General features: G+C 36.2%; 1 protein-coding gene and 1 pseudogene across 5 annotated transcripts in view; both read left to right on the forward strand.

The window, feature by feature from the left end:
* Positions 1-11,545, forward strand: part of MICU3 (mitochondrial calcium uptake 3) — a 126,063-nt gene extending 114,518 nt beyond the window's left edge. For 4 of the 5 annotated variants that reach the window (XM_077144230.1, XM_077144227.1, XM_077144231.1 and 1 more), the window contains 4 exons: positions 916-3,494; positions 4,541-4,559; positions 7,730-7,771; positions 10,494-11,545. The gene's annotated coding sequence lies outside the window, so the exon portion shown is untranslated. Of the gene's footprint in view, positions 1-915; positions 3,692-4,540; positions 4,560-7,729; positions 7,772-10,493 lie in introns of those variants that run through there. The other variant, XM_077144228.1, reaches the window with a different exon arrangement.
* A 38-nt stretch (positions 11,546-11,583) lies between these two features.
* On the forward strand, positions 11,584-15,911 carry LOC143669661 (protein phosphatase EYA1 pseudogene; annotated as a pseudogene).
* The last annotated feature ends 8,645 nt before the right edge of the window (positions 15,912-24,556 follow it).

A 24,556-nucleotide genomic window follows, 5' to 3' on the forward strand; every position in this document is an offset into this window, starting at 1 on the left:
CTCCCCAAGCCCTTTCTAAAAATTCAACTCTAGCTATAAAATTCTGGTCAGTTGTAGGTTTTGATTAGTTGTATTTTTACAATGGAGACTTTGTTCATTTATAAATGCTTGCAAATATATTCATATATATATAGGTTTTGTTGCTTTTCTCCAGACTGAAACATTTATGTATATGGCTTGCTATAGTCCCCAAAGTGGTTCCACAAAAACCAATGCATGTTATTCTTAGTCAAATAAGTTTGAGAACGATCATAATAAACACAGTTAAACAGGGGTTTTTTTCCCCCATAGCACTTAACTTTGATTTGCTTCTGCTCATTTTGTGTTTCTAAGAGGAAGCTACAGTATTTGGCATTTTCCAGTTAGTCTTGAGGTGTAGTGTTTATGGGACCCATTTTGGAAAATGCCAGTCTAAAATGTTTAGAGGCAAGTAGGTTTATTTATTTATCTGAGGAGATAGCTGTTATAATTATGCTAACAAAAGAAGTCAAATCTTCCTATTTCTAGTTTAAGGAACTTTGTTCTGCCTTGTGAGAACTTAATCTAAACTTTTTTTAGGTTAAGCAGACCATCACATATGTATGTCCACGTAGTTAGTGTTCCCAACTTAGTTATAAGTATCACACCAACACTATTGATTCTGTGCAGTAGTGCAGAGAAAGATAGATAGAAATCACTACATTTATTCTAGGCCTTCATAAGTTTGGGGAATAGGCAAGTTACTAAACAAAACATTGAACTTTTAAATTAAAGGAAATGGTTTATGATTAAGTCTTTATTTCTTATATTTTCTGTTGGGTGATTTAATTATGTGCCTTACTATTTCATATTATAATTACCATAATATTTGATTTATGCCATCAACTCTGAATTACATCTTAATTAAATTACTACTTTTGTATTTTTTCACATTAGGTACTTCTAAAGCAATATTTAAAGGATTACTCTTTATGTGACACAGAAGAAGCAAAAATTTCAGAGAGTTGTGGAATTAGGTCTGAGATCAGAACATGTAAAGATGAAGAAAAGGTATAACGCTGTGAAAATTATATTTTTTTCTTGAACTGAATCCTCACACATAAGACAGATAAAGCATATCTTCTTACTAACTACAAATGTTATTTGTTTTTAATTTGAGCTTTTGCCATGATTTAATTGAACTCTGTACTTTTTCATTCCCTTCAGAAATATACAGCTACTTCCAATGGCTATATGAGACTGTATTTAATTTATTTTTTTTTTATTTATTGGAATTGCTGTATTTCAAAATAACTCATGACTCATGGATTATAAGTCACTTAAAATGAACAGTGAACATACATTATTTTCTTTGGTTTTAGACTCTGAACTTATTTTCAGAAAACAAATATTGCGGAGATTTCTCCTAGAGCCCTTAGAATTGTTAACAATTCTCTACTCTTTATCGGATTTTTAACCAAATTGAAACAAAAATTTGAAAAAAAATAAAATATATTTTTTTTGAAAAAAATAGAGTACACTACTATATAATATGATGGTTTACATTGTACTTTTAACTTTTAGAAGTACTTAATTATATATTGTTTTGAATCATGTAAAGTTTTTTTTTAATTTTTTGTTCATTTACCAATGTCTACAGGATGTCTGGTATTGTTTTATATGTAAAGTAAAGAAATTTTAAATGTAGTTTTTTTTGAAAATTTAGAAAATATGTATTGAAGGTAGAAACAGTGGTAGTTGTAACAGTAGTCACTGTCATTGTCAGTATTGTCTTAAAACCATGATGCTGCTCCCGACTACAGGTAGTAGATGTTAACAACACTGGTTAAAAATAGTATCTTAAAGCTCTGTAACTTATTTCTGTAACTTATTATGTATTGTTTATGTTATAGTGTCAAAGAGTATGATAGAAAACTAATATAAAAGGGTTTAAAAGACTGATATGTGTATTAAGTAGAAATCAATATTTTATTTCTTTCAAAAGGACCACATGTGAAAGTGATGCCAAACAGCCAGTCTTCAGAGTAATTATGAATATAATATAAATTTTAATATAAATATAATTCAAAATAATGTCTTAAAAGAGAAAAAAAAACTTTCTATTAAAAACAAAATTAGATTTTCAAATGGAGAAAACAATTTCATAATATTTAATAGAAATGTGTTCAATTAGCAAAAATATAGTTAATATAAGGATACAATACAAAAAAGGAAAAATGAATTTAAACTAATATATTTATATATTGTATGCAGATAATGCTTATTTATCTTCCCTTCTAAGACATTTTTAAGTTACTCATACTCCAACTTTAATATTGCTTTTGTGTATGAAAATAGGAAATACTGACTTTTTTTAATGTGAAATGATAGCTCTGCATCAGCATATTTATAAAAGTAATGTTACTTCCAAGAAAATGTTATTAGTGTTGACTATGTATCTGTTAGACTTTTTACATTCTTTACCTGATTCTGTTTATTACATTGATATAGAAATGAATGATTAATAAGTTTAAGGACCCCATATAGCATAATAATTTAATATGATCTGTCAAGGACATTGATTCAGTTGAGCATCTTTTAAAACTGATTAAATGAAAAATGTCTCTCCACTCATTTAACATGACCCAGATCTATTTTAACTGATACTGAATGTTCTCAGCTGAATGTTCTCAAGTTAATTATTTGCTATCTAAATTAATCAAAAAGTGAAAATTACTTTTATCTTTGACTGTAAGTTATATTATCATGTATACATGGAAAAATTTGATAAAAACTGAATTAGCTCATTAAAATCCTTTATAGTTCTGCCATTCCTCCAAGGAAGAATATTATACTACTTGTGCAAATTTTTTCTTTATTTCTTATCCAAGTAAATGAATGAATATCTGTTTATAAGGCTGCAGCATAATATTAAAATGTGAATAAATAAAATACTCTGATCAATTAATATGCAAAAGAGTAGTAAATTACCATGATATCCTTCGTATTATCATTCTTAAGCTTTATCATCTATAAAATGGGAAATAAAAATATCTCACTGTATTGTTGTGTCCATAGATTTTAAAAATTAAATGCTTTGGAAGCAGTAATGTAATAAATAACATGTATGATTGTATTATTTCCTTTCATAAACTGTTGTGTGGAAAGATGATGATGTACATAAATTTTAGTATCATACTTTTTACAGAAAGTCTATAGGATAAAAGGTTATGGTATTTATTAGAATCATTTCATAATAAGAAATTTGTTTAAGTTCTGATTTATTGTTCTTATTATAAAATGTAATTGTAAAGCAACCTGACTTACATTCTTATATTGTCTTAAAATAAATATACCTGCCCTTGAATCAAGAAACTTAGTGCTTTGCTTTTATATTTATCTGTGGATTGTCATCTTTCTGAATATATCACCTGCAAACTTTGGAAATCTGTGTGTTTCCAAACCTCCATTAATCATACACCTTCTGCTATGGCAGTACATGGCAGTGAAGTTGATGTCATCAAACACCTTTGTAGGTAAGTATATTAGAGTCATAAAGCTTCCTCAAAGTATGTTGTAGAAACCATAAGAAGGAACTTATGATTATGGAAAGCTTTTCAGAAATTTTGCATGTGACTTAATGGATATTAATTTTGCTGTACAGAAGTAATTATTTAAGTGACTTAAAATAATTGAACCAATACTACTGCAGCCCTATTTTACTAATATTGATATTTTGTAAGCATTTTCTTCCTTACTCTTAGAAATTTATTAGTTTTCAAAATACACTAGTTATTATCCTATTTTTTATAACCATACTGAAAATTCATGTCTTTTAAATAATGCTTTTGCTTCTAAAGGGTAAGAAAATATGAATCATATAATATTCAATAAATATAAAATAAAAATTCTAATTTATGAGAAAGCGTGTGTATTTTTTTCAATTGGCAGCATTTTTACACTCTTAATTACTCATGAAATAATGGTGCCTCTTAGTTAATCACATCTTAGATTCTGTGAAATAATGTATGATGAAAATCAGTGCAAAGATGTCATTTCTTTACATCTCTATCTTTGTGATTCTCTTCATAGCGCAATCAGTATTCTGCCATATACATTATAAACTGAGAAATATGTCTGTAATTGTGACAGTATGCATATAGATATACAATACTAGGAGGAAGTAAAGAAAACATTATTATCGACATTTTCTAGAGAAGATAAATTTTGTTCAACATTGTTAAGGGAGAGAGGGACAAATGTTCATTAGAAATAGGATAAAAAATAAGGAGAATAGAGAAGGGATCTGAATGAGGATGGATTTTAAAAATTGGGACTGCATTCTAATTTCCACCTTATGAGTTTGCATATTCACTGATATTTTCTTTGTAGTTATCATGGGACTTAAATGTAACAACGTAAATCTATAACAGTCTTGTTTGCTAAACTTCGGTAGTGTATGGAAACCATGATCTTACAACCATCCATTCACCCTTATGTAGTTCTCGTCAGGGATTACATGTTTATACATTGAGTTCAAACCCACTAATTTACCATTGCATTTTATGCATTTTCTTTTTAGATCTTATAGGAGATAAAAGGTAGGTCCATTACCCTTACTGAATATCTTTATTTCTTTATGCGACTTCAATCTATTGTCTGTTGTCCTTTCCTTTCAACCTGCAAAACTCTGTTGTCCTTTCCTTTCAACCTGCAAAACTCTCTTGTAAGGCAAGTCTAGTTGTGACAAACTCCCTCAGCTTTAGTTTATCTGGCAATGTCTTAATTCTTCCAAGTTTTTGAAAGGCAGTTTTGCTGGATATAGAATTCTTGGTTGCAACTGTAATACAATTGTGTTAGAACATTGAATGAAGCTGATTGTGAGAATGATAGAGGGAGGAGGGCTGGGGCCACAAGTGAAATCAGAAAGAAAGATAGATGACAAAAACTGAGATAGTATAATCTAGGAATGCCTAGAGTGTATGATAGCGACTAAATGTACAAATTTAAAAATGTTTTTGCATGAGGAAGAACAAAGGAATGACATTACTGCTGGGTGTTGAAAATAGATGTGTAATTAATATTTAAAAATTTTAACTTATGTGTGAGACTAAAGCAAAAAATGTTTATTTGGTACAAAATTTATATTTTGACTAGTGCAGTTCCTAATATAACTTATGTGGACAGTTTAATTGAACACCATAAGTGCATGGAACCTTGAGTAGGGCATAAGATATTGTAGGTTTGTCCAGAGTGATGCCCCAGTAAATCCCAGAGTGATTTGAACAGTGAGTAAAAAAGTATTTGCAAAGTCCCCTTGAGGGAATGGTGAGAAAGGGGGAAAATTAAGCTTCCCCATGGAGAATTTTTGATATTCTCACAAGCAGGGGGGACAACCAAGGCAATAGACTGAGCCCCCAATCTTGGGGTTTGTTCATATGAAACTTAACCCCACAAAAGATAGGTCAAGCCTACTTAAAATTAAGCCTAAGAGTCATCCCCAAGAGAACCTCTTTGTTGCTCATATGTGGCCTTTCTCTCTCGGCCAACACAAGCAAACTCACTGCCCCTCCCCCTGTCTACGTGGGATATGACTCCCAGGGGTGTGGACCTTCCTGGCAATGTGGGACAGAAATCCTAGAATGAGCTGAGACTCAGCATCAAGAGATTGAGAAAACCTTCTCGACCAAAAGGGGGAAGAGAAAAATGAGACAAAATAAATGGTCAATGGCTGAGAGATTCCAAACAGAGTCCAGAGGTTATCCTGGAAGTTATGCTTACACATTAAATAGAAATCACCTGTTTAGTTAAGGTGAAACACCTGTTTAGTTAAGGTGACACTAGAGAGGCCGGAGGAAACTGCCTGAATATGTAGAGCTGTGTTCCAGTAGCCATGTTTCTTGAAGATGATTGTATAATATAGCTTTCACAATGTGACTGTGTGATTGTGAAAACTTGGTGTCTGATGCTCCTTTTATCTACCTTATCAATAGACGAGTAAAACATACAGAATCAAAATAAATAATAGGGGAAACAAATGTTAAATTTAGATTGAAATGCTAGTGATCAATAAAAGGGAAGGGTAAGGGGTGTGGTATGTATGAATTTTTTTCTGCTGTCTTTTATTTCTTTTTCTGAATTGATGCAAATGTTCTAAGAAACAATCATGATGATGAATATGCAACTGTGATATTGTGAATTACTGATTATACATGTAGAATGGAATGATCATGTGTTAAGAATGTCGTTATTTTTTTTTAAAAATTTAAATTAATTAAAAAAATAATTCTTGGTTGGCAGATTTTTTGCTTTTAGCACTTTAAATACATTTTCCCACTGTCTTCTTGCCTCTGTAGTTTCCAGTGAGAAACTGGCTGTTAACCTTATTGAGTTTCCCTTGTATGTGACATATTGCTATGCTGTTACAGCTTTCAGAATTCTGTCTTTATTTTTGGCATTCGATGGTTTGATTATGTTATGCCATGGCATGGGCATATTTGGATTTATGATGTTTGAAGTTCGTTGAGCATCTTGGATGTCCTTTGTTAAATTTAGAAAATTTTCAGCCATTATTTCTTTGACAATTCTCTTTGCCTCTTTTTCTCTTTCTTCTGGGATTCCCACAATGTGTATATTGGTATGCTTGATGGTGTCCTGTAAGTTCCTCAGACTCTGCCCACTTTTCTTTATTCTTTTTTCTTTCTGTTCGTCACATTGAATGATTTCAATTGTCTTATCTTCAGGTTCTCTGATTCTTTCTTCTGCCAGCTTTAATCTGCTGTTGGATCCTTCTAGGGAATTTTTCATTTCTGTTACTGTGGACTTCAGCTCTCTTTAGTTGCTTTTCATAATTTCCATCTCTCTATTCTCTTTGAGTTCAGCATTTTACTGATTTGCTTTTGTTCTTTTTCCATGTTTTCCTTGAGCTCTTTATGCGTAATCAGGACCATTAAAAAAAAACTTCTTTGTTCAATATGTCCCAGATTTGACCTTCTTCATTGATAATTTCTCATGCTTTAATCTTTGCCTAGGTCACCACTTTCTGGTTTATATTTTTGATTATTTGTATGTTCTGTAATTTTTTGTTGAAATCTGGATATTTTGATATTTTTATTTGCTATCACTGGAATTTAGATGCTGAGGCATGTATCCAGCTAGTATTATATCAGAGCTTTTTTGAATGCTAGATGCTAAAAATAAAAAAAAAGGAAAATACCTTTCCTAGACTCTGCAGAGTGTCAGTGCTATCGTTCAGGACTTATCCATACAAAAAGTTTAGAGAACAGATTCAAGCCAAAGTTTACAGGCTTCCCTGATCCTTTCTGCTCATGCATCTCATCTTGGACATACACATGTGGTCCTAGGAATTCTCCTGTTTACATGGTTCTGAATGTCCCCTCTTCCTTAAGAAACAGTTTCCTCATGATCCCGGGCCCTGCACTGTATGTCCTACATCCAGCAATCCCTTACCTCAGGTGGAATGACTTGACTGCTTTCACACAGTGTTCTGTAAGGGAGTTCCATGAGCTGCCTCACTTGCAAGACATGGTCTGGGACAGTGAAACCCTCAAGCCTCCACCAGATAGTTGGGCCAGACAAACATGCACTCAGTGTCTATACACAAGTGTTACCCTACTGTCCCTGGAACTAGGGATCTACACACTGGGAATGGGCCACCTCCACACTGAGCTGAGAAGGAATCAGGGAAAGAATATCCAGGGCTGCAGGAGAGCCTAAAACTTATTTTATCTTATTTTATTTTTTTTTTTAGGTGCATGGTCTGGTAATTGAACCCGGATCTCCCACATGGAAGGTGAGCATTCTTCCTCTGAACCACCTGTGCACTCTTGCCTACAACTTTTAAATTTGCTTAAAATTTCTTAAAGTTTTTTCTCAATTTGGCATTGAAGTTACTACTACTGACAGTTACTATCACCCTTTAACTGTTTTCTGGAGCTTTCAGAAAGATGTTTCTGCCAGTTCTTGCTGGTTGTTCCATGTTTCTGGGGAAGGATGGAATCCTGAAGCATCTCATTCAACTATCTTGATTGGGGTGGGTCCCATAAGGTTTTAATTATTATTTTAGAAATACCTGCTAGAGCTCTCCATTGTACTATCCCGTTTGGAATGGTTGTTCTCTAGGTGGTACAGAGCTGTCATTCCAGGATTTCCCTTCTCATTGTCCTGAAGATTCCATTCTACCCCTTGCATATCCCATATCTTCTCCTTCTTCCTTAGTTTTCATTATTTTGGAGTGAAGCAGGATACTTCATATTTCCTGAGGAAGGCTGGATCGTACATAAAATTCTGAGATCTTGTATACCTGAAACACCTTTCTTCTACCCTCATGCTTGTGTGACAATTTGTCAGGGTATAGAATGGCTATAGAATGGCACACCTTTTCCATCAGAATTTTGAAAACATTGCCCCATTGTCTTCCAGTTTTCAGTGTTCTTCTCCAGAAATCAGATGCCATTCTGATTCCTGACCCCTTTTTTTTCCTTTTCTCTTCTCTTTCTGGAAGTTCATGAATCTTCCCTTTTCCCCTGCTGTTCTAAAATTTCACATTGATATACCTTGATAAAGATCTTCTATTCATTAATTGTGCTGGGTACTCAATAGCCCTTTCAATATAAAATACATTCAGTCCTACAAAAAAAAAATGGGGGCGGGCCGCGGTGGCTCAGCGGGCAAGAGTGCTTGCCTGCCATGCCGGAGGACCTCGGTTCGATTCCCGGCCCCAGCCCATGTAAAAAACAAACAAACAAACAAAATATAATAAAACAAGAAAATGTTTAAAGATGTTTCCCTTTCTTCCTCCCTTCCTTCCTTCCATCCTTCCTTCCTTCTCTCTGTCTTTCCTTCCCTTCCTCCCTCTCTCTTTAAAAAAAAAAAAAAAAAAAAATGAACACAATGCATTAAGTTTGGCAAATATATTAAGATTTTCTCACTTTATCCTTATATTTTCTTGAGCTTTTTCTCATATTTTTATCATATTCCATCATTTTAAAATTTTTTCTCTGAATTTTTTTCTTTATTGTATTCTGTTCTTGTTGGGTATTCAGTATATTTTATTCTCTCTGAGCATTTCATTGAAATTTTTTTCTGCATGTATTATGGGTTTCATATTACAGGTTTTCCTCAAATATCTAGTAATATATTTGCCATGCACTGATTTGTTATACATTCATATTTTAAAACTAATTGGAAGTTCTGTGTGCATTAGACGAGCTTTTGACTGTTGGATTTCCCTCTTTGATGTTCATTCGAAGGACCTTGCCTATCAGTATTGGTATGTCTACTCTCTTTGGCTGGTCCAATTTCTCCTGCCTGGTAGATGGAAGCTCAGCTACTGTTTTGTTCAGAACTGGGTATAGGAAGGTCTTAATCCCCCTATCTTCATTATGATCCCTCCACCTTCAGCTGTGCTCTTCTCCCTGAACCTAGAGTTTCTGGTTTGACCTTTGAAAAATTTTCTGCTGGTGTAGTGGGGAAGAGCAAGAAATAACCAGAGATCTAAATGCTTCATAAATAGCCTTTCAACCAATCCTATTTCCAGCCCAACATTTGGAGGTACCTTTCCAGTCTTTCAGTTCTTGAGCCTCTCGGGAAGTCTACAGTACGAATCTGCCTCTTTCTGGAGTTCTTCCTACTGCAGATATTTATATTTCAGTTTTCTTTGATCTATAAATGAGTTCATATATGCTTTTCAGGTTTAAAAATTCTGTCCCTATACTCTCCTTTCTGGTTTTCTTGACCTTGAAAAGACTTATGTTTTTAATAATTTTCTTTGTTGTCATTGTGTAGGGTTTCAAGACAGTGGAAATATATGTGTGTCCAAAGAACATAATCCATGCATTAAATATCTCAGGAGTTGCCAATAAGTGACTTTGACCATGGTTATCTTTGAAGATGGGGGCCATATGCATGCTTAGTAGAGCTGTTATTGAACTGTTTGAGGGTTTTACCATGTGCTTACCATGTTTACTCTTTCAAAAAAAAGCAAGTTTTTTAAACTTAGGATCTCAGTCTAGAAAAAAAGTGGGTATAAATCCTGGCATGGGTTGGTCGGGTTTATTCACCAATTACAGAGTTAAGGTTACCTGAAGTAGAAAGTGATAGTGTTAAGAAAAATAAAGGTACATTATAATGGTATTTGTGAATTAGTGGAACTACCATATACACAATTTAAGCTTGGGTGATGGAGATGGGAAAATGATTTATTAATATATTGTCAGTAGAAGTCAGTTACTGGATTAGAAAATTAAAGATAGCAGCTGTACTTACTCTTTGGAAAAACTTTTTTTTGGTGACATTTACTATGAAACAAAGAACTGAACTGGATTATTAGTCTAATTCAGTATAGCATTTTCTATATGTGTATTTTCAGGGATGAAGACAAGTCACTTGAAGGTAAGCAGATTAGTCTGCTAACAGATTTAGAACTGACGTAAAACAGTTTATGACAGAATGAAAGAACTAATAAAAGGATTTCTAGCCTATGATATATATTATTTACTCCTAACAATCTCTAGGTACCATAAGAGTTAAAAGTTCAAGCTGAGAAATCTACAAAATGCACCCTGAAAACCTATCCTTTTTTTGTGTCATTGCTCTTTGGTGCTAAAAGGTTCTCAAGAAAGTGAGTATCTTATGTACGATTTGTGCTATAATATTTAATTACAGTGAGTGTACAGAAGATTAGCTGTTTCAAAGATTCTTTTGAAATCAGATTGCACATCAAAACTGCATTGTACCCTGCTAAGTAAGCAAATTTAAGAAAGAGGAGAAGGTGATGTCAAGACTTATTGCAAAATGAACAAATAAAGGAATAGGATTTGCTTGGTGTTCAATCTATTAAAGCATAGCCAAATGTCAGCCTTCATTTGTCAACTTAAATATGTTTTTCTAAAATCTACAAAGATTCATTCTGTGGGAAGTGTCCTTTTTTCTATTATTTGTGTGTAAGAAATAACAGGAAAATAGACTAGATTATACTAATATACTAATAAACTAATTACCACATAAATATATGTTAGTAATTAGGGTAAAGTTATTTTCATCTTTTATATTTGTTATTTTTCTGATTGTAAAGTTAATGCATGTGTTTTTGCTCCCAGTTGCATAAGGTTTTAGAAGTTCAGGTTAACTTTGCTCCACAATAACAAGATTCCAAACACAACATACACTTGGGAAGCATTTCTAGTCTTCAGTGAGTTCCTCCCTTCAAAAAAAAAAAAAAGGCTCTGTGCCTTTCTGAGAAGATGGCAGCACAGGAGCCCAGGGTGGTGCTATTTATATATCTGGATAACATTTGTGGATCACCTATTGTAGAAGCAGTTTTCAGAAAACGTGTAGCTGATCAGAATATTTCAGATCATTGGAGGATAGACATTGCCACAACATCCACATATGAGATAGGAAGCCTTCCTGATTGTTGAGGGCAAAATTGCGTGAAGAAGCCTGGTATTCCTATGAATCATGTTGCCCAGCGGGTTACTAAAGAACACCCTGCCACATTTGATTATATACTATATATGGATGAAAGCAATCTGAGGTCTGAATAGAAAAAGTAATGAAGTTAAAAACTACAAAGCTCAGTTTCTCCGCAGCCCGAGCCGGCAGCAGCGGCCCGGCGGCTTTCCCAGTGGCCAGGGTCACCCTCCACCAGAGGTGTTCCGCTGCTAGAAGCGCCCTGGCTCCGCGGAGAGCTTCTAAAATCACTCGCGACTCCTTATCCAGGAGCAAAACTGTGTAAGGAATGGAGGTTTGCTAAACCAGTGAATTCGCAGGAGCATCTTAAACTGGTGGATGCAGCAGATGTAAGCACTGTGCAAACATCTCAAACCAGTTCAGATGTTGCTGTTTCCTCACGTTGCAGGTCTATGGAAATGCAGGATCTAACCAGCCCGCATAGCCGTCTGAGTGGTAGTAGTGAATCCCCCAGTGGCCCAAAACTCGATAACTCATATAAATAGTAATTCCATGACTCCCAGTGGCACCGAAGTTAAAACAGAGCCAATGAGCAGCAGTGAAATAGCTTCAACAACAGCAGACGGGTCTTTAGACAGTTTCTCAGGTTCAGCAATTGGGAGCAGTAGCTTCAGTCCAAGACCAGCGCACCAGTTCTCCCCACCACAGATTTATCCTTCCAACAGACCATACCCACATATTCTCCCTACCCCTTCCTCACAAACTATGGCTGCATATGGGCAAACACAGTTTACCACAGGAATGCAGCAAGCTACAGCGTATGCCACATACCCACAGCCAGGACAGCCGTACGGAATTTCCTCCTATGGTGCATCGTGGGCAGGCATCAAGACTGAAGGTGGATTGTCACAGTCTCAGTCACCTGGGCAGACAGGATTTCTAAGCTATGGTACAAGCTTCGGTACCCCTCAACCTGGACAGGCACCCTACAGCTACCAGATGCAAGGTAGCAGTTTTACAACATCATCAGGATTATATACAGGAAATAATTCACTCACAAATTCCTCTGGATTTAACAGTTCGTAGCAGGACTATCCATCTTATCCCAGTTTTGGCCAGGGTCAGTATGCACAGTATTACAACATCTCACCGTATCCATCACATTATATGACAAGCAGCAACACCAGCCCGACAACACCATCCACCAATGCCACTTACCAGCTTCAAGAGCCACCATCTGGTATCACCAGCCAAGCAGTTACAGATCCCGCGGCAGAGTACAGTACAATCCACAGTCCATCAACACCCATTAAAGATTCAGATTCTGATCGATTGCTTCGTGGTTCAGATGGGAAATCACATGGACGGGGTCGAAGAAACAATAATCCTTCACCTCCACCAGATTCTGATCTTGAGAGGGTGTTCATCTGGGACTTGGATGAGACCATCATTGTGTTCCACTCCTTGCTTACTGGGTCCTATGCCAACAGATATGGGAGGGATCCACCCACTTCAGTTTCCCTTGGACTGCGAATGGAAAAAATGATTTTCAACTTGGCAGACACACATCTATTTTTTAATGACTTAGAAGAATGTGATCAAGTTCATATAGATGACATCTCTTCAGACGATAATGGGCAAGACCTAAGCACATATAACTTTGGAACAGATGGCTTTCCTGCTGCAGCAACCAGTGCTAACTTATGCCTGGCCACGGGCGTGCGGGGCGGCGTGGACTGGATGAGGAAGCTGGCCTTCCGTTACAGACGAGTAAAGGAAATCTATAACACCTACAAGAATAACGTCGGAGGTCTGCTCGGTCCGGCCAAGAGAGAAGCGTGGTTGCAGCTGCGGGCAGAGATCGAGGCCCTGACGGACTCCTGGCTGACGTTGGCCCTGAAGGCACTGACCCTCATCCACTCCCGGACAAACTGTGTGAATATCTTAGTAACAACTACTCAGCTCATCCCAGCATTGGCAAAAGTCCTGCTGTACGGATTAGGAATTGTATTTCCAATAGAAAATATTTACAGTGCGACTAAAACAGGAAAGGAAAGCTGTTTTGAGAGGATAATCCAAAGGTTTGGAAGGAAAGTGGTATATGTTGTTATAGGAGATGGTGTGGAGGAAGAACAAGGAGCAAACAAGCATCTTCATCAGAGTACATCCATCTCAAGAAGCCACTTTCTTGCGCATCTATAAGAAGCAACTCCTCATCTGTTCAAGTTTTATTGTGAAATTGCAGAAATTCAACCACATTTTCGGGCTCCACTTCTAATTCTAGTTCTCTTGCTGCTTCCACCACATCTACAGTTCCTTCTTCCACTGAAGTCTTGAACCCCTTAAAGTCATCCATGAGGGCTGGAATCAATGACTTCCAAACTTCTATTAATTTTGATATTTTAACCTCCCATGAACCATGAATACTCTTCACAGCATCCAGAATGGTGAATGCTTTCCAGAAGGTTTTCCATTTACATTACCCACATCCATCATAGGAATCATTATCAGTGGCAGCTGTACCCTTACGAAATGTATTCTTAAATAATAAGACTTGAAAGTTGAAAAAAAAAAAAAACTACAAAGCTAAAATTGAACTACTTGGGAGCTATGATCCACAAAAATAGCATATTATGGAAGATTCCTATTATGGGAATGACTCCAACTTTGAGACTCTGTACCAGTAGAGTGTTAGGAGCTGCAAAGCAATTTTGGAGAAGTCACAGTAAAGTTGCACCCACTCATTGCTGAATGGCAACGATTAACATCTCTACCATGATGTTCTAGGTTTTTCAATCAGTGTGTTTAAGTGCAATGTTCTGTAGCTCAAGGCCACAACTTTTTCAATTGACTTACTGTTTCTTATCTTAAAAAAATAATTGTAGATGGAAATCAATGTTGTTCTTGGCAGAATTAATTAAAATCTTTGATTCAGACAGTTTATGAAGTACATTAATGTTCTTAAGCAAATTGGACCTCTTATCTTGCCCCAATTACAAAAACAGTGGAACAAATAGTAGAACCACAAAATATAATGTTCTGTGTGCATTTAGAAATAATACAATAACAATAATTTCTTTCCATTGTTAAACTTTAAGGAACTAATTCAATCACAGCTAGCATTCTAATATGCTTAATTGTGATCTTAATAAAAATGAATTTAAAACATCACCCTAAGGTCCAAGTCAATATCTGAGCCCATTGAGACTTTAAATAATTTTCCTCTTTAGTAAGTTGACATGTATAATTTGATGGACAAATGTCCTCTATTCATCTATACTACCTCTTTTTACCCCAGGGCCTTTTATTGAATTACATACCCCTAGACATAGGAGTTCACAATTTTGATTGGAAGTATTCTAATTTATACACATCCATGGTGCACACTGGTTTGTTAAAAGGATAGGAAAGAAATGCAAATGGCTAAAAAGCACATATAAAAGATGTTATCTTTATTAGCTATCAGGGAAATACAAATCAAAACTATAATGAGATACCACCACACATTTATAATAATGTCCAAATAACAAAGGTTGGAGAGGGTGTGGAGAAATAGGAACACTTTTTCCCTGATGGTGGGAATGTAAAATGGTACAGCCACTGTGGAAGACAGTTTGACAGTACCTCAGGAAACTAAATATTGAGTTGCCCTATGACCCAGCAATTCTGCTATTTGGTATATACCCAGAAGATCTGAAAGCAGGGACACGAACAGATATTTGCACACCAATGTTCATAGCAGCATTATTTACAATTGCCAAAAGATGAAAACAATCCAAGAGTCCATCAAGAGATGAATGGATAAATAGAAGGTTATGTATACATACGATGTACTATTATGCAACAGTAAGGAGGAATGAGGTCCTGAAGCATGTGATAACATAATGCTGACTGAAAAAAGCCAGACACACAAGGACAGATAACTGTATGATTTCACTAATATGAACTACTGTAAACTATGGGCTATAGTTAACAGTAATATTTTAATATTCTTTATCAAAAGTAACAAATTTACTACACCAATACTACAGGTCAAAAATAGGGGAGTAGAAGGGGTTTAGGAAGATTTGGGTTTTACTTTTTATTCTTATTTCTAGAGTCATGAAAATCTTCTAAAATTGATCATGGGGATGCATGTACAACTATGTGATGATACCGTGAGCCAATAATTGTATACTTTGGATGGCTTGTGTGTTGGATGAATATATCTCAATAAAACTGAAAAAACAATAAGCAAAACAAAAGGACGGGAAAGAGAATGATTTATGGAATTAATCATTAGCGTTTTTGATTACTCTTAATTCTTCTCTACCTTATTTCATAAGGAAGTCAGATTTTTGTTTCCGTTTGAACCACTTTGCCTCTGAAAATTTAATTTTATCTAGAAAGGATACTGTATACTGTTTTAGCTTATGTTCACTTTGATAAGCTACACATGTGACACAAACATCAAATATGTATTGACTTAGATGGGGAAAAATACTTTAAAGAGCTGAAAAAAGAGAATTCCATTATGTTGAAGTCCTTAAAAATAATATGTTAAGCATTCTTTTAGCAGTGCTTCATTTATAGGAGTATATAGGTAATTTCTGTGTATTTTGAGATAACTAACTTCAAATTTACTTGGCTATATATCAGAAAAGATTGTTTTCAAAATTAATTAGGGAGTATAAAAATACAATTGAGATATAAATAAATAGTAAAATTAAAATGTAAAAAGTAAAAAATAAATAAAATCTAAAAACTGAGCCCTAAGTAGTCACGGGCGAGGACTTTGGTTTGGAGCTTGAGTTGGGCTTGCTGCTTCCATCCGGGAACCAGAACACATAGGCATGGCTACAGGGCCAGAGTAAGCGAGTTCAGAAGTACTTGGAACCAGGAAGCAGGGAGACTCCAGCCTTCATGGAGAGGTAGGATTGCCTTGAAGCTAGAGTTCTGTATTGACAGTTTGTGATTATATTGAAACGACAATGAGAAGAAGCTGAATCTGAGACCCTTTCTCTGAATTAAATTCTCAAAGTGATCCTGATGAGTCCTCGGACCCATACTCACATGTGCACACACAGCTATCTGAAGCAGAAGAAATTATTCCACAGGACTCTTACAGATTACAATGAAGCATAAACTCTTAAAGACTACCAAACACAGCTAAGGCCAGTCACTATGAGTGAGAATCAACAAAGTAAATTAAGACCCTCCAAAATGCAGATGTTGGAAATGAATACATATTACAGTAGAGATATATATGAAATGAATTATGGAATTACAAGAATGGATATACAGAAAAAATTATAAGGATTAAACGGATACACTTATCAAATACAGACTTTCTAGAAAAAAATTAAATGCTGAAATGAAAACTTCAAGGAAGAATTTTGGTTTTAGCCATTACTGAGTAACTGGAATTAAATTACCCTTCTACCGTAAACAACTAGAATATTGTACAACAAAAAAACACCGGACTTTGATCCTTGAAAGAAGGGAAACTCATAGGGGGACTTCTACATTCACTCTGGCTGTCTGCCTGGGGGCACTTTCCAAACTGCAACACAACGAAGTGGAGCCCAGACAGAGAGCAGAAGTTTCATGGGATGGAAGAAATGAGACCAGATTTATAGATAGCTCAGGTGCTTGGAATTTGTGAGGCAGGGTACTAGAGAGGAGGGAGCATCAGAAATCTACACAGAAGTACTCTTAAGTCTGGCTGAATACTAAGCTGGATGAGACTCTGGGAGGCCTGGCAGTAAACAGCTACTCGAAGTCACACAATGCTGGGGAAACGCTGGAGTTCAAACCGGCCAGACTGTAAAGGCCTCACTGAAAAACCCAAAAGATAAATGAAAGCCACACCTTAGGAGAAAGGCTATTCTAGCTTTAGAGTAAGGACTACTGTAGATCAGCCTCACAAAACCAAAAATTAAGCCTTAACAGGATGCATCAGTATAAGAACTACCTGCTCAAACAAAACTCAATACTCTTCAGAGGAAGACAACAAAATCCATATTTTCAGCAATATACTATCCACAACATTCAGTATAAAACAATTAATAGACATACATCAGGAAGCAGGAGAATGTGCACATTAACTAAGACAAAAATCAGTCAATAGAAGCAGATCCAGAGGCGACCCAGATGTTTGGAATAGTAGATAAAAACTTTAAATCACCTATTATGTTCTAGGGGTTAAAGGAAAACATGAACATAATGAGAGAAGAGATGAAGAATATAAACAAAAAAAAAACTTTAAAAAGATCAAATGGGAATTCTAAGATTTAAAAACACAGTATTTGGAATAAACATGCATTGTATGGACTTAACAGAAGATTGGAAACAGAAGAAGAAAGGATTGGCAACTTTGAAGACAAGGAAATACAAATTCAAATGAATGCACAAAGAAAGAAATTACTGAGGAAACAAATAGACCCTTTGTGACCTTCGAGGCTATATAAAGCATTTTATTATGAATGTAATTCAAGATTTATAATTGGAGATCCAAAAGGAGAAAGTGAGGGAGAGGGTGTCCTAGTTTGCTAGCTGCTGGAATGCAACACACCAGAGACGGATTGGCTTTTAATAAAAGGGGATTTATTTTGTTGGTTCTTCAGAGGAAAGGCAGCTAACTTTCCACTGAGGCTCTTTTCCTTCGTGGAAGGCACAGGATGGTCTCTGCTGGTCTTCTCTCCAGGCCCCTGGGTTCCAACAACTTTCCCTGGGGTGACTTCTCCAAAGGCCTGGGCTGAGCTGCAAGTGCTGAGATGAGGAATGCCGAGCTGCTTAGCCTGTGCTACATTGCGTTCTCTCATTTAAGCACAAGCCAATTAAGTTAAACGTCACTCATTGCAGCAGACACGCCTCCTAGCCGACAGCAGATGTAATTAGCAACAGATGAGATTCACCTACCATTGGCTCATGTCCACAGCAACAGAACTAGGTGCTTTCACCTGGCCAAGTTGACAACTAAATCTAACTACCACAAGTGAGGGATACAGGAAAGCATTTAAAAAGATAATGGCCAAAATTATACGAAATTTGAAGAAATATATAAACCAATGTGTCAAGGAGTTCAACAATCCAAAACAAAGAAACCCACACCTGGTTTTTTTTTTTTTTTTTTTTTTAAGAGGGAGGAAGGGAAGGAAAGACAGAGAGAGAAGGAAGGAAGGATGGAAGGAAGGAAGGGAGGAAGAAAGGGAAACATCTTTAAACATTTTCTTGTATTTTGTTTGTTTGTTTGTTTTTTACATGGGCTGGGGCCGGGAATCGAACCGAGGTCCTCCGGCATGGCAGGCAAGCACTTTGCCCGCTGAGCCACCGCGGCCCGCCCACACACCTGGTTTTATACAGGTGTAATGATAAGAATAGCTACTGGATGTGACCTCTCCTCAGCCAACTCCACAGGTGACCTCACTGCCCTCCTAGGGGTGTAAATCCCTTGGCAACATGGGACATGACCCCTGGGGATGAGCCTGGCCCTGCCATCATGGGATTGAAAGGCTTCTTGACCAAAAGAGGGGGAGAGAAATGAAACAAAATAAAGTTTCAGTGGCTGAAAGATTTCAAATAGTCAAGAGGTCATTGTTGAGGTTATTGTTATGCAATATACAGATATCCCTTTTCAGTTTTGGGTATGTTGGAGTAGCTAGAGGTGAGTACTTGGAACTGTTGAACTGTAATCCAATAGCTTTGATTCTTGATGATAACTGAATAACAATAGAGCTTATACATTACAGTTTATAGAACCTGTAACTGTGAAAACATTGTGACTGACACTCCCTTTATCCAGTATATGGACAGATGGGTTAGAAAGAAAAAAGAAGACAAAAATAAAAATAAATAATAGGGAGTGGGGGGTATGGGATGTTTTGGGTGTTCTTTTTTACTTTTATTCTTATTTTTATTTTTTTGGAGTAATGAAAATGTCAAAAAATCTATTGTAATGACAAGTGCACAGCTATACAATGATTCCATGAACCACTTGCCGTACAATCTGGATGATTATATAGTATGTGGATATATGATATATCACAATAAAATTACATTTAGAAAAAGAATAGCTGCTGACTTCTCATCCATAACAATGGAGGAAAGAAAAATTGTAATATAAAGAAAAGGAAAGGGAACTGTCAACCTATAGCAAGCAAAAATATCCTTAAATAAGTTATGAGTCCAAGCCCTTGATCTTGAGGCTTGCTCTTGTGAAGCTTATGCATATAGCGGAGAAGCTTAGCCTACCTATCGGGATGGGATGCCTGAGTCACAGAGGACCTCTTTTATTGCTCAGATGTGGCCTCTCTCTCTCTAAGCCCAATTCTGCAAGTGAAACCATTGCCCAGCCCCCTGTGTGGGACATGACATCCAGGGTTCAGGGTCTCCCTAGCGGTGTGGGAGATGACTCCCAAGGATGAGCCTGGCCAACGCACTATGGGAACGGCTGTGCTATCCTGACCAAAGAGTGGAAAAGTATGGCAAATAAGGTGTCAGTGGCTGAGAGAGTTCAAACGGAGTCAAGAGGCTACTCTGGAGATCACTCTTGTGCAGGCTTTAGTTGGACATTACTACCTATCATAACTTGCCAAACCCCGACCAAGGCCACTCCTGCCAATCCTAGAGAATGCCTAGGGCATTCTAAGATTCTAGAAAAGTTTCATGCACTGGGGTAACTCTCCCAAAGCCTACGGCCTCCAGATGGATCCCTGGACTAGATGAGTCCTGAAATGCAGGGGGCCCAGCCTTTCCAGGACATCAATATGTTTGTCCATATTATCAACAGACCCTTCCAGCATGAAAAAGTTAGAATAGGGATAGCCCAAATATCCCTAAAGAGTGGGAGAAAGATCAAAGGTGATGGTGGAATTATACAGAGAAGGTCAAGTTTAACAAATGAGTATGAGTGCTGAATCATTATATTGATATTTCTTTTAGTCTCTAGTAACTCTAGCAGCTAGAAATAAAACCCCAAAATTGTACCAAACTCTGAAATCTGTTCTACAACTAATTGTTGCAATGTACTTTGAAATGTATTGCTTTTCTGTATATGTGTTATTTAAAGAGAAGAGGAATATAACAGAGAAAATAGGATTTAACAAATGAGCATGACTGCCGAATCATTATATTGATATTTCTTTTGGTTTCCAGTGTCTTGGAGCAGCCAGAAGAAAAAATGAAAAACTGGGGACCTATAACCCATACGAAACTTTAAAATCTGTTCTATAACTACCACTTAAAATATACCTGGAAATTTATTGTTCTTTTGTGTATATATTTCACAATAAAAAAATCATTAAAAAGTATTTGTGAAATAAAGGTACTTTTACATAAAGATTATCCAGCTGATCTGCACGACATGAAAAGTTAAATTCTTCAAGCTGACAAGAAATGAAACCAGACAGAAGCTTTGTTGAATACAATATGATAAAATTTGCCATAAATTTGTAAATTTGTAATAAATATGAAGTTTTTCTCTTAAATTTATGAAGAGGCAATTGAAAATTTTAAACAATATTCATTGTGCATTGTGAGATTTAACATCTATACAGAGGAAATGTTTGATAGTATCACAAAGAACAGAAATGGGTAATAGAAGTCTACTGTTGTAAGAGTTTTATATTGTAGGTGCAGTGATAATATATTATTATTAATTAATCATCTTGTTTATCCAGAGAACTCATAGAATGAAATAAAACAATAGATGCAATAATTTAAAGTATTGTTTAACCCTTTTTTTGAGGACTAAGATCTCCAAACTGGCAGAACTCAAAGTTGCCAGAATGAAAAGCAAATATTCAGAAAGTGAGTATAATAGTATTATATAATAGTGACAAGAACCATACTCACTTCTAGAACATGAATCATGAACCCTGGTATTTTGGCTATGGGGAGAAAGCATCATGTTATTGTTTTCTGTGGAAGGATTAATCCAATCAAACTAGCCGGCATTGTCAGAACTACTAATCCCTTTATTATTGGCATTTTATTTGCTCACCATTGAGATTTTTGGTATCATTCATGGATTGTCAGTTTCTGCCATTTTTCCACATATTCTTGAGATCTTATTTTATTTTATTTTTGCATGGGCAGGCATTGGAAAACGAACTCAGGTCTCTGGCGTGGCAGGAGAGAATTCTGCCACTGAGCCACCATCACACCACCCTCCAGTTTACTTTTATCTATTAATTTGATCTTATTTTTCCCAAGAAGCACTCTGTCCCCCTTTTCTGTCCCCATTCCCTAGTGATCTCTAATCTACAATCAACCTCTGTTAATTTTATATTTCTAATCATCTCTTATAAGTGATATCATACAATATTTGTCCTTATGAGCCAGGCTTATTTCACTGAGCATAAAGTTTAAAAGGTTCTTTCATGTTGCAGCATATCTCATAACTTCATTCTTTCTAATGGCTGAATAATATTCCATTGTGTGTATGTACCACATTGTGCTTATCTATTAACATTTGGGTGGCTTCTACCTTTAGGCTCTCTTTAGAAGTGGAATTGCTGTGTCAAATGGTAATTCTATATTTAACTTATTGCTTTAACTTCCACATTGCTTTCCACAGAAGCTACAACATTTTACATTCCCTCCAACAGTGCCCTAGGGTTCCAATTTCTCCACATCTTCCCCAACACTTGTGTTCCATTTTGTTAAATAATAGTTACCCTTGCGTGTGTGAAGTGGTATCTCCTTGTGGTTTTGGTTTGTGCCCATCATGGTTAATGATGTTGAACTTCTTTGCATATACTGATTGAATGTATGAAAAATATATCTTCTGTAGAGAAATGTCTATTCAAGTCTTTTGCCCAGTTTTTAAAAAATTATTTATATTGAGAAATCTTTATGCACCATACAGTCCATCCAAAGTATACAATCAATGGCTCAAAATATCATCACATAATTGTGTATTCATCACCAGGATCATTTTTAGAACATCTGCATCACTCTAGAAAACAAAATGAAAAGAAAAACCCCATATATCCCTTACCCCTTCCTCTCAGTGACCACTAATTTTGAACTCTACCCAATTTTTTAATCCCTTAACCCCCCGATTATTTATTTGTCCCCCCCTTTTTTTTACTTATCCAGATAAAGCAAGCATCAGTCACAAGATGCTCACAATCACACAGTCACACTGTAAAAGCTATATAGTTATATAATCATCTTCAAGAATCAAGGCTACTGAAATACAGTTCAACAGTTTCAGTCTTGCTATTCTAATACACTAAAAACTAAAAAGGGATACCTGTGTAATGCATAAAAATAATCTCCAGAATAGCCTCTCAACTCTATCTTCTCTCTTTCCTCTTTCTCAATCCCACGATGCCAGGTCTGAGCTCAACCTTGGAAGTTAGAGCCCGTGGTGTTGTTTTGAAGAGTTTGAGAAGGATTGATGTTAATCATTCTCTAAATATCTGGTAAAATTCACCAGTGAAGCCATCTGGTCCTGGACTTTTCCTTGGTGGAAGCTTTTTTTTATTATTCATTCAACATCCCTCCCTCATTGTGGGTTTTTTGAGATTTTCTATTTCTTCTTGAACCAAATTAGTAATTTGCGTATTTCTAGGAATTTTTTATCTGTATTATCTAACTTGTTGGCATTCGAGTGTTCACTGTATTGCATATTGAGAGAATATTGTAAAGCTGGTAGGGACAGCACCATTTTCATTTCTAATTTAGTTATTTGCATCCTCTCCTTTTCTTTGCCAATCTCACTAAAGATTTTTTAGTTGTATTGATCTTTTCAAAGAACCAACTTTCGTTTTGTTTATTCTCTCATTTGTCTTTATATCCTCTATTTTGTTTATCTCCGCTCTAATCTAATGATTTTCTTTCTTCACTATCTTTGGGTTTACTTTGCTCTTCTTTTCTGTATCATCAAATGTGATGCTAAATTATTAATTTGAGATCTTCATTAATGTAGATGTTCATAGCTATAAATTTCTCTTTGAGCACTACCTTTGCTGCATCCCATAAGTTTTGGAATGTTGTGCCTTCATTTTCATTCATCTATAAGTATTTTCTAATTTTCCTTGTAATTTCTTCTTGGACCCACTGGTTGTTTAAGAGTGTGCTGTTTAATTCCTACATATTTGTAAGTTTCCAGTTTTCTTTCTGAAGGTAATTTCTAGCTTCATTCTATGATGGTTGTAGAAGTTACTTTGATTTCAATTATTTGTAAATTTATTGAGGCTTTTCTTGTGACCTAACATATGGTCAATCCTGGAAAAAAATCAATGTGCACTTGAAAAGAATGCATATTCTACAGTTGCTAGGTGAAGTATCCTATATATATCTGTTAGATCCAGTTGGTTCATAGGTCATTCAGGTCTTCTTTTTCCTTGTTGATTTCTGCCTAGATATTCTATCTGGTATTGTAAGTATGCATTGAAATCTCCAACTATTATTTTAGAACTGTTTCTTCCTTCAGTTCTGTCAATCTTGCAGTCCTGTTGTTAGGTACATATATGTTTATAATTGTTAAATCTTTCTTCTCATCAATCATGTTATCTTTGATTTGTGTTTTGTAAGTGATGTTAATGGGACAATGGAGCATATGCCCGGGGCTTAAAGCCTCTGCTCACACGAACTTACACCTCCCACGTCTTCCCCATCTCCCCAGGATGGGTTCTTGGGTGCCCTTGGCCGTGATTCCTCCTGCCATTGGCATTTCCTGGTGTCACCCACCCCAGGGACTGCTGCCACACTTCCAGCTCCCTGGCAGAGGCCTGGATACAGGTATGGACAGAGCTCCTATGGTACCTTGGGACAGAGCATGACAGAGAGTCTCTTGCCCTAGGCTGGCAATGCTATGGGGTATAAGTCCAGCAGGTAAAAGTGCAAACCTCACAGACATAAGGCCTGAGCATACACATGTGCATCCTGCCTCATGGACAGGGTCCAGGTACCTGTGAGAGTGCACACTCACCTCACAATTATCCCTGGGTCAGAAGGAGCACACCCTCGGCTTATGCCATGCTAGGTGAACCCTCTCTTCCTCCTTCCAACCTTCCTGAGTCTGGCTTGTGTAGGTCACTTCTGGCCAATTTGGCACAACCTCTGAGGTCATACCATGAAATATGAATTGTACAGTTTTGGCGATTCTGTATACAAGTTAAATTTTGCTTTTAAAACTGGCATCGCACAATATAAAGATGAATGGTAAAAGTCT

Source organism: Tamandua tetradactyla, chromosome 26, assembly GCF_023851605.1.
Source record: "Tamandua tetradactyla isolate mTamTet1 chromosome 26, mTamTet1.pri, whole genome shotgun sequence".
Classification (NCBI taxonomy): domain Eukaryota; kingdom Metazoa; phylum Chordata; class Mammalia; order Pilosa; family Myrmecophagidae; genus Tamandua; species Tamandua tetradactyla.